General features: G+C 33.7%; 1 long non-coding RNA gene across 1 annotated transcript; it reads right to left on the reverse strand.

The window, feature by feature from the left end:
• Positions 1-630: 630 nt before the first annotated feature.
• Positions 631-7,375, reverse strand: LOC132608891 (uncharacterized). The gene is made up of 5 exons (XR_009570593.1): positions 7,204-7,375; positions 7,021-7,128; positions 4,744-5,032; positions 3,350-3,595; positions 631-901 (listed from the first exon to the last, which is right to left on the reverse strand). It is a non-coding gene; the product is annotated as an uncharacterized LOC132608891 (long non-coding RNA).
• Between the last annotated feature and the right edge of the window lie 3,384 nt (positions 7,376-10,759).

Consider the following 10,759-nt stretch of genomic DNA (forward strand, 5'->3'; position numbering starts at 1 on the left):
GTCGCCTCTAAAGACTTATAGTAGCGACTTTCCCATCGTTGGTAGTACTTCCATAACTAAAGGTTATTTGTGACGACAACCAGAAGTCGCCACAATAAGTAGGCATTTGTAGCGACATATATCGCCACTAAAAGTAAACAAGTATGCCACAAAAAAATATTTTACAACATAGATATTAGCCTAGTCGCTACTGAAATAAGATCTTTAGTGGTGACATTGTTGCCACAAAAGCAAATTAACTATCAGCAGCAACTTTTACCTCGCCACTACAAAAGTGATATTAGTAGCGACCTTTGTCGCCACAAACCTATTAGACTATTAGTGGCAAGTTTTTTCTCGCTGCTACATGTTTCTATTAGTAGCGATTCTTGTCTTCACAAAAGCAATATACTATCTGTCGCAACTTTCATCTTGCTACTAAAACTATGTTTAGTAGCGACAAAAATCGCCACAAAAACTACTATAACATCTGTGGCAACATTTATCTTGCTACTGAATAACAAATTTTAGCAACAATAAATTGGCTACAAAAACTATTAAATCATTAGATTTACTATTGAGAATTGAATTCTCTGAAACTAATATATAGCTACTAAAAACATCCAGTAGCATAACAAATTCCAAAAGCACTTCCAAGCTGAATATCATAAATACTTTCATTACTTAAAAGTCAACTACAGAAATACTATGGACATAGTACTACGGTTTATTATATGCATATACATATGACCCAAAAAAGCAAAAACTTCCAACGTATATATATTACATATCATCAAACACTTCCATTGTATGCATATTACATAAAAACTTTCATTTTATGCATATTATATATGACCAAAAACTTCTATTGCACGCCTTCAAACTTTTCTTTGGTTTGCTCCATTGTTTAAGAACCTCGTCCCTGTTATTAAAAAACATATAGGACCAGTTTGAAAATTATCATAATCCAATGCTAATAATAAAAAGGGTCACATAGAGCACATAAGATTTAAAAAGTCAATGACATAATAGTTCCAGGAAGTGTGTCAAAAGAAAAAAAAAAGAGAACCACCAATCAACCAAAAAATCACAATTTACAAAACCATAGAGAAATGCCAACTGAAATAACCAAACCCCACAAGGATAAAAAAAAAATTCTCTTTCTCTTTTCAATGAAATATTGAGAAGAAGAAAAAAATGGTGCAATAATGTCAATGGCAACCAAACTTTCGGCGTATTTCAACAACATTAAAGAAAGATATTTCTTGAAAATGTAGAGGCTTTGAACCATACACAGTTTCCATTAATAGAAGTAGAGGAACTTGTAAAAAGAGATTGCAAATTCCACAATGTTGTAGTAATTCTTTTCCAGTTTCATTAATAACAAGGGAAGAAGAAGTGGAGTTAATCAAGTTGGGAAAACAAAGAGGAAAATATGAAGTGGAGTGTTTTGTGAATGATGAGAATGGATGGAAAGTGAGAAGAATGATTGAAACTGGAGAAGAAATGAGGGTAGTTGCTTTTGTTCAAGCTGAAGCTTTTCACGAGGTTTCTGCAGATGCAACTAGTCGTTTTGCTATTTTGAATGCAAGTTTGGGGCTCTTATCCAAACTGCAATTTTGAGCTATACAAAATTCCCACTTTGATAAATATACTGATAGTTACCAAAAAAAAAATTCCTAACAGTGAAGCTACAACCAACAATCATAGTTGAACATGATACCACTGATACTTTTTTTTTTTTGACAATGGTAACGTAACGATAAAACTAATACTTTTTTTTTTTTACAATGAATACATAACGATGCCACTTATACTACTTGCTAGCAGCCAGTAATCTTAGTACCAACTACACAAGCTTTTAACACCACTGAAAACTACTAATTCAATTAACATATGCAAACTTCATAAAATCACTAAATTGAGCTATATTTCTAGCTACATATCAGAACTTCAGCACTGTAGTATTTTTAGCTAGCCATCATCAATCATAGATACAACATTTCTACATTTTTAGCTTACAACCAAAGTAGGGAAGAAGGTATTGATATCACAAGACTATAAGTTTTGGTACAAACTGATTTTAAACTTCAAATCAAAAATCTAATTTTTTTTTTAAAATGGTCTAACTTTTATGGGTGTGAATTTCAGAGCTACTTTTATTTTCATGCTATTTTTTAGGCCAAATACATGCACAACCCCCTAAACTTGTCATGAATTTCCATTTTGACACCTCAACTGAGGATGTTTCCTATTAGACACTCAATCCTCTCCAATTTGATGCCCCTTTTCTGTCCAGCAAGTTACTACCATTTTGTCAAACCATGTGTTTCATCACAGCAGAGAATTTGTTTTCCTTTGTCTTTTCTCATTTGTTATGTATTTTTCTCTGTTCCTCACTTGAAAGACCCAAATTCATGAATTTGAAAAGTTTATCACTACACAACAAATAATTTTTCCTCAAAAAAAGATAAAATCAAAATACTTTTTTTCATTCTTTCGGTATCCTCACTAGACAATGAGGACTGAAATATTTCTACTCTTTTGAAAGAACTAAATCAACAGATTTTAATATTCCTTTCTCTAATCCTTGTTGAATAACATAGAGTGGAAGAAAATATCATAATTATAAAAAAAATAAGGTTTTCGGAAGCAAAGAAGCCATTTATAGTTAATTATTATAAACCAGTAATTTTTTCGAAAATCGAATTAATCTGAGTACATATTACGAATAAATGTCAAATCCAAAGTTACATCTAGAATCCTTGACTTAAGGAGCATATCAGGAGAAAAAAAAAAAGAGGAGTAAAACAATCTTATTCCCTTCCTTGAAGAATGTGATAACAAGAGAAGGAGAAAAGGGGCAAGGAGAGAGGAAGATAGTGAGTCTAATTGTGTGGAATTAGTCAATCCAAGGTGGATTATTTTTAATTGATATGTCTTTTTCTAATTGGTTATTCAGCCACATAAGCAGCATTTGAGCTTCACGCACTGATCTTTTGTTTGGGACTGAGTTTTTAGCGTTCAATAGACACATTTTCATGGTAGTTTGAGTGTCTAATAGAAAACATCCTTTGTTAAGCTGCCTAAATGGAAATTCATGTCAAGTTTAGGGGGCTATATAGGTATTTGGCCTATTTTTTACTATTTCATTGTGTTATGAATTTCAAAGCAGTAAAGAAAAAAGAAGAGTTCCAAACATCAGCGAAAGACTGATGCTATCTCCAACAACAACATAGACGTAAAAAAACTGCATATTTGAATCAATACTGCTCAGCAAATCACACTAAAATACCATAGATGAGCAAATCAAAGTTGGTTATTAATAAAAATACTCCTCAATAGCAAGAGCAAGAACAAGAAAAAGTACCTGTTGCATTCTAGTCATGAAAGCAGCTATTTGTTCTTGGAACATCTTGTCAAATTCTCCTTTCATGTGTGCACGCTCCTCTTTCAATTTGTTTTGCAAATCTTGTTCCATATCCTTTTTTAAGTCGATAGCCATTTGTTCATGTTCTTCTTGCAACTTCCGGTTAAGTTCTTCTTGCAACTTTCGATCCATATCGGCTTGCATCTCTTGCCGCATAATTTCCATTGCAGAAGATATTGGATCTCTCTTCAATATAGTTCAATAGGAAAATGTATAAGCAGATAAATATAAATAACAAAACAGTCTATGTAATAATAGGAGAACAATTGTATTCTTATCGTATATTCCTCTACTTCTGCAAAAGACTTTGTACCAAGAACCCTTTATGATGTTCTTGGTTTGGATTTAATAAGCAAATTGCTTCTCATATCTGAACAGAAAATTAAGACAACTAATTGAACTGCATACTCAGTTGTGTATTGAATTCATGGGTTCTTCCTATGTTTGTGACAATCATTTTATTGGTGCCACTTAAATGCATTTTTCTTTCTGGATGGATAGTTTTTGTAACGAAAGAGTCACTCAACTCAACTTTGCGTAAGTATCACAGAAATGCACCAACTACGATTGACTTTGATTTACGTTCAACTTAACAGAGTCATTGGAATTCGAATTGTGATACTACAGAAACCACTGTCTCCTTCCTTGGGAACATTTACATATGAATTTCAAGAAGTATATCATGTTCTTGCATTAGGCATGGTCCATTTATATTGAACCATGTGTGAATACAAGAATATACTTTTAACTACGAGCACTACATTTTTTTCCCTCTTTGTACTGATACAAACATCATAACAGGGGCACTAAGTTTTTGGGGTGGCCTAATTTTTTGTAGTACTTTTCACCAAATGGTTGGTGGGTCAGGACCACTTTTCAAATGTACTGAAAGGCTAAATGTGTTTCTTATTGAAAAACTTATAATTAAAGTAAAAGAGATTAAAGAGCACCAGCATAATCATGATAGATAAAGCAAAATCATTTGAAGCCTAATCAATAATTCAATATCGAATAATTCCTGGGGTACCCAACATCCTTTTTTCTTGCTTTTCTGACCCCAGGAAAGTTGCTACCAACAATGTCCTTTATTTTGTCATAGTGCAAATTATGTGGCACCATAAAAACAAAGGCGGAGCCAGAATTTAAAGCTTCTGGGTTCGGAGTTCTAATTTTTTAAAGGTACTGGGTTCTAAATTAATAATTTGTAAATATTTGAAAAACATTTAATATAAATATATGATTCGGACCAATAGCATATAATTCTTCACTTTGGCGATTAATATAATGAAATTAGTTATTAAAAAAAAAAAGAGAATATTTTTTTTAAAACTAACCTACACCATTTGAAGCCTATGGAGAGGGAAGTACACTTTCTTCTAGATTCCTTGATGATTGTGTCTCTAGAGATGTTCTTTGGAGAGGGCTACTTGATGTTTGTTCGGTCTGTATAGGTCCTTAAGTTGGGTTACTTGATTGTCCTATCTCCAAAGATGCCTCGTTAATCTCTGTTGGTTGTATTTGTAGTTGAGACATCGTTCCTGAACTTCCATGTCCTCGAAAATTGCCATGTCCACGGCTCGTCCCGCCTCTCACACTTTTACCTCGTCCAATTCCTTTCATTTCCTGCAACATCAAATAAAAAAGGATAAGTATCAGAATAAGAATTAAAGATGATAAAATATATAGCTATCTGTCCAAGAAAAATATCAATACATAAAGCAAAGTATTAAATCAAGCAATAACAAAAATGGGGGACACTTTGCTAACAACTATTGCTTCATTGATGGAAATGTTAGAGTAAGCCCCTGATTCGACTTAACTACTGATTCTATTTATAAAAATAAAGCTACAAGAATCTTGAATTAATTTCATGTCAGCCTAATAAGTACAAAAATATATAGAGCTTCTCAAAACAAGATGACATCTAAATCATCAGTCTTTGCTTCTCAATTTCAAGAGTAATCACTGTCCTCTCCATCACTATCATCAAGTAACTCTTCTTCATCATATTCCTTGTCTGATACATCTATATGATTGTCATTAATGAAATCATCTTCCTCATTTTCTTGATCATTGGTAAGCAAAACAGTTTGCGGTTCAACATCATCCCTCTATAAAGTCAGTTTCTTGGTCATTGGTACGCAAAATATTACATTCAACTTCCTTTTGTTGATAAAATTCTTCATTTAATAATGTTTCATCTTCAACTTCAAGCATATTTAAAAGGTCGCGAGGATTTGTTTTTATAGCAACAAGCCAATCTTTATCGACCATGTAATTCAAGTAGAAGACTTGCTCAGACTGAGTTGCCAACACAAATGGCTCATTTGTATTCAAGGCACAATGAGTATTCACACTTGTAAAACCATCTTTTTCAATCATATATCCTCTTCCTAGGCGAGCCACATCCCACCAAAGGGATTTATAAGAATCCCAGAAGCCCTTCATATTTAGTGAGTGCATTATCATTATCAGCAGAAGAATTTAGTAGCTACATACATAAAGGATGAACTTTCCAGTTATACAAATAAAGCATCAGAAAAGTAGTTATTTTATGACAAAACAAAAAACTAAAAGTGATGTCCCAGAACTTTAACACATTTTAGAATGAGTTTAAGTTTTGTGCACTGTCCTGGTTACCTAAATTATTTTATAGTTTTACTGGTCGCCAAATTTATTTCCGAGTTTACTGTTAGCCAAAAATTCTTCCTTTTCCAGTTTTATTTACTAAAGTATAACAGTTTTCATGGATTTCTATCGACATCCTCGTCAAATTCTTCAATCCCTCAACTGGAAAAGCAAATTCAATCTCAGATGAGAATATTTTCATATTCCTCACAAAACAGAAATGGCCACAAAAAGGTCAGAAACCACAAAAGACATAAACTTTACTAACCAAACTCAATCAATCATCCAACCAACAAAAAACCCAAGCAAAAAGTGAAGCAAAAAAATCCAAATTTCATCCAAGATTCTACGTTTAACTCACCTTGCATTTTTTCTGAAGGAAACAAAGCTGGAATCTTGAAATTTTTAGCATGACCAAATAAAGGGAAAGAGAGCATTTTTAACAACCAAACTCAAGAAAAATCATTATTCATAACAAGGCTCACATCAAGTGGTATTATTTGAACCAAAATCATAATTTTAATAAACAACAATCAAGAATTCACATACTCACATCAGGTGTTTGATTCTTTGCTTCAAGATTCGCCTTTAAATCACTGAATTAGCTTTACCCATCTCTCTTTCAAGAAAAAAATTACTAAATACTTCAAAACCCATGTAAATTTAACCTAATTAAACTCTTTTCTCTGCATAAATCACTGAATTAGCTTTACTCATCTCTCTTTCAGGAAAAAATGTACTCAATACTTCAAAATCAAGTAAATTTAACCTAAATTAACCTCTTTTCTCTGCATAAATCACTCAATTCAAGCTACCCAATGTAATATGAACATAAAATCACAATAACAACATCAAAAGGTCTAAAATTTTAAAAAGAAACTTTCAGTTAGGGGATAACACAAAAAATACTATCAAGACCAAGAATCGACAAAATACGAAAAGCAAAAATTAGCGATGAGAGTCGATAAACATGAACAACTTACCCTCAAAGTGATTTCAAGCTTCAAACCTTCAAACAGGTTAACCTTACAGTGAATATTCAGACTTTGAACTCTCTCCCTTCCTTCTTCAACTTCAGATAACTCAAATTCCTATAAATTATCAAATGGGTTAAACAAATTGGAGATGAAATCTAAAAAATTATATGACCAAAACGAAAAACATACCTGATGGAGTCACAATTTCTTGTTAGAGTTTTTGGGTTTCCAAAATGTGGCTCACATTTTATGGAACGAGCATAGAGAATTGGAAGATTTGAAGAAATTTTGTGATATGAGCAGAGAGAAATGGACAAAAGGATTTTTTTTTTCTACAGAAATGGAGGACTGAATGTGTATAAGCTTTCTCTGTTATTTTAATGAATAATTTGCTTCTATTTTCTTTTTATTTTAAAATTAAATTAATTGGATTATTAGATGCAACCAGGTTGCCACAAATTGGTATTTAATGGCGACTATTTACAAGTCGCCACTAAATATTTGGAGCCAATTTTTTAGCGGTAGCGGGAACAGAAATTTCAGAATTATTGACACATATTAGTGGCGACCTAAGAAAAGTCGCCACTAAAAAATTTGTTTCTGTAGCAACAATGTGTGTCGCCACTGGATATGTCACTTCTGTAGCAATAAATAAGGTCGCCACTAAATGTTGCCACAATAAGTCATGTTTCTTGTAGTGAAATGAAGGACCAAAGAGAGATGCCGTCCAATATAGAAAGAGTGTCTCATCAAAGATGACATGTCTAGAGATAAACGCGCGATTAAAAGGGACATGGTAGCACCTATAGCCTTGTGGAGATATATACAGCCCATGAAAACACATAACTTACAACGAAGGGCAAGTTTACGAGAGTTGTATGGTAGAAGATAAGGGTAATAGGCACAAAAGAAAATTTTGAGAAAAGTATACTCAGGCACCTTGCGAAATAACTTCTCAAAGAGAGAGAGTTACCGCAAAACTGGCGTAGGCATGTGATTGATTATATAGATGGAAATACATAATATGTTAGGCCAATAATGAAAGGGAATGGACGCATGAGCAAGAAAGGTAAGACCAATTTTGACATTGTGCCTTGCGCACCCCTATTTTGTTCATGAGTGTAAGGACAAGAAACTTGATGAAAAGGCCTAATTTCTCAAAGTTTTTGGAACATTCTTTATATTTCAAGGCCCAATATGTTTGCACAACTTTAATCTTATGTTCAGATAGGTTTTCAACTTGAACTTTGAAACGTAAAAAAGTGTTGAGCACGCTAAGTGTAGCTACTATGGGATATATCCAAGAGTACTTTCTAAAGTCATCAATAAACACAACATAATAACAAAAATTATTATTTGAAAGAGAAGGAGCAGGTCCTCGTACATCAGATGAATTAAATCCAAAAGAAGTAAAACGCAACAATGAACTAGAATAGGAAAATTTATGAATCTTTTCATATTGACACAAAGAACAACTTTATTCATTACTCTAATTGGAGCAACGACTAAACAATTATGCCAAAGGTCAAAAGATGATGATGAAGCACATAGAGCTTGATGTTGAGCGAAGGGCTTGAATGCGACAGAAGAAGGATGAAACTTGTACAAGTCATGCTCACAAGTTCCGTCCAACAGTACCTTCCCCATTGCCTGATCCTTAACAAGATGAAAGATAAGGTGAAAGTCAAAATCACATCATTACCTAAGATAAATTAAGCTACACTCAACAAGTTACTAGTAATTTCAAGTACAAGAAGGATATTAGGGAAAAAATAAAGTGCGAGCAATGGTAGAAAACATTGAATCACCAATATAAATCATTAAACATGTATCATTACCTATATGGATTTACTTGTTTCTAGTGTAAACACCGTGCAAATTAATATTGTCCAAATCATTGGTTAGATGGCTCGTTGCGACAGAATCTGAGAACCAAGAAGGATTAAGCACACTTGATGGTTGAGCCACTATGGCAGCCATTCATTGCTTATTTGAAGCCTGATATGCATTGTCATAATGATGATAACAACAATATCAGAGTGGCCAAATTTTGATCAAACATGACATTGAGTGGAACCACTATTAGGGTTCGAAAATTGGACGCCCTGAGCATAGTTTTGTCGTGAATTCCTACCACGACCTCAACCACCTCTTTCACTATTTGTAATGCTGGAAGTATTTTTCTTTTATAAACGATTATCATCTTTTGGGTTGGTAAACTGCTTCATCAACAACATTATTCTGGTCTAGCCAATATTTGTGACCGAGAAGTAGGCTATGAAGACCAGCCATGGTAATAGGATCAACACATGAGATAACAAATATCACCAATGCATCATATTCTAGACCTAGACCTCCCATAATATGTAGGACCAACTCATAATTTGAAATAGTTTGTGCTGCTGCCACTAGATTATCAGTGAAAGACTTCATTTTTTGTAGATATTCAACCATCGTCTTGGAGCCTTTTTTTTTTTTTGTAGTCTAGAGTTGCCATCAGAATTGCATGATTCTTTCCCTAGATTTAGAAGCAAACATATTCTCAGGGGCATGCAAAACATCTTTTGACGAAGAGCACCCGATGCCCTGGGAAAAGACACATTTTGTTAGCGAGGACAGTAACCAACTATGAAAAAGTTGATCTTGTTTCTTCCAGGCTGGGTCAACAACTGGTTTGGGAGTATTGTTTGCTTCCTCTTGGTTAGTTTCAATAAATTTTTATGAACACTTATGGGATCCCTCAATATAGCCCTTAGGTTGTGTCCCCTAAGCATGGAAAGAACCTAGTATTTTTTTATATGATGTATTTATTTTTATCTAGTTTGATTACATGACAATGGGAAACATTTGGAGCATAGGAGTCATTGTTGCTCGTCACAGTCGAGTTGGTTAGTATGAATACATGGTACATGAGTCTCGACTTGCTCTGATACCATATAAGAGTGTAAAAAATACAATATATTTCGTTGTAGTAGAATAGAAGATTGTATCCCTTATGCATACAAGCAGCAATGTACACGATAGATTACAAGACTTTGTGATAAACAAGGTAATCAGTAATCTTGCTAGCTAAGGACTCCTATCATTTATCACTTAGGAGACATGTAGCTGAAGTAGGATTTACAATTGAGTTATTCTTATCCTTAACCCTAGTAATCACTTCATGATGTGCCAATTGAGCACATATTGTGGCACATAAGGTAAGCCTCACTTGTAGCACAGTGCATGATAAGCTATTTTTTTAGGTTTTTTTTCTTCCTCCTTGTTCTTTCTCTCTCGTCCCACAAATTTAGTCCTTAACTCAGCCACTTAAATGTCGTTGCTTCTGTACCACCAAATTCAACACCACTATTACCTTTCGTTCTTCACCTCCAATACCATTTTGACTCCTCCTTTCAATCATCATATTACCCTATTGACAATCAAATTTCACCAAATATTTAATCTTTTCCATTAGCTATATTTTAACAATTTTGTTAAATCATATATAGACCACAATAGCAAAACTATTAACCACCATGTCCGCCACGGAGGACCGAACATCACTGCCGAAAAAACACAAATAAAAATACCTCCACCCCTTCTTTCTTATTACAACCCTTCACATTCTCACATAACAACAATAACTCAATAATAACACGCAACACATTTTCACATACTTGATTCCACTATTGCTTTCATAGGCGGAAATACCCCATGTCATAACCAACAAAATTCATATGAAGTCACTACCCTCTCTCTGTCC

This window comes from Lycium barbarum, chromosome 9 (assembly GCF_019175385.1).
Source record: "Lycium barbarum isolate Lr01 chromosome 9, ASM1917538v2, whole genome shotgun sequence".
NCBI lineage: Eukaryota > Viridiplantae > Streptophyta > Magnoliopsida > Solanales > Solanaceae > Lycium > Lycium barbarum.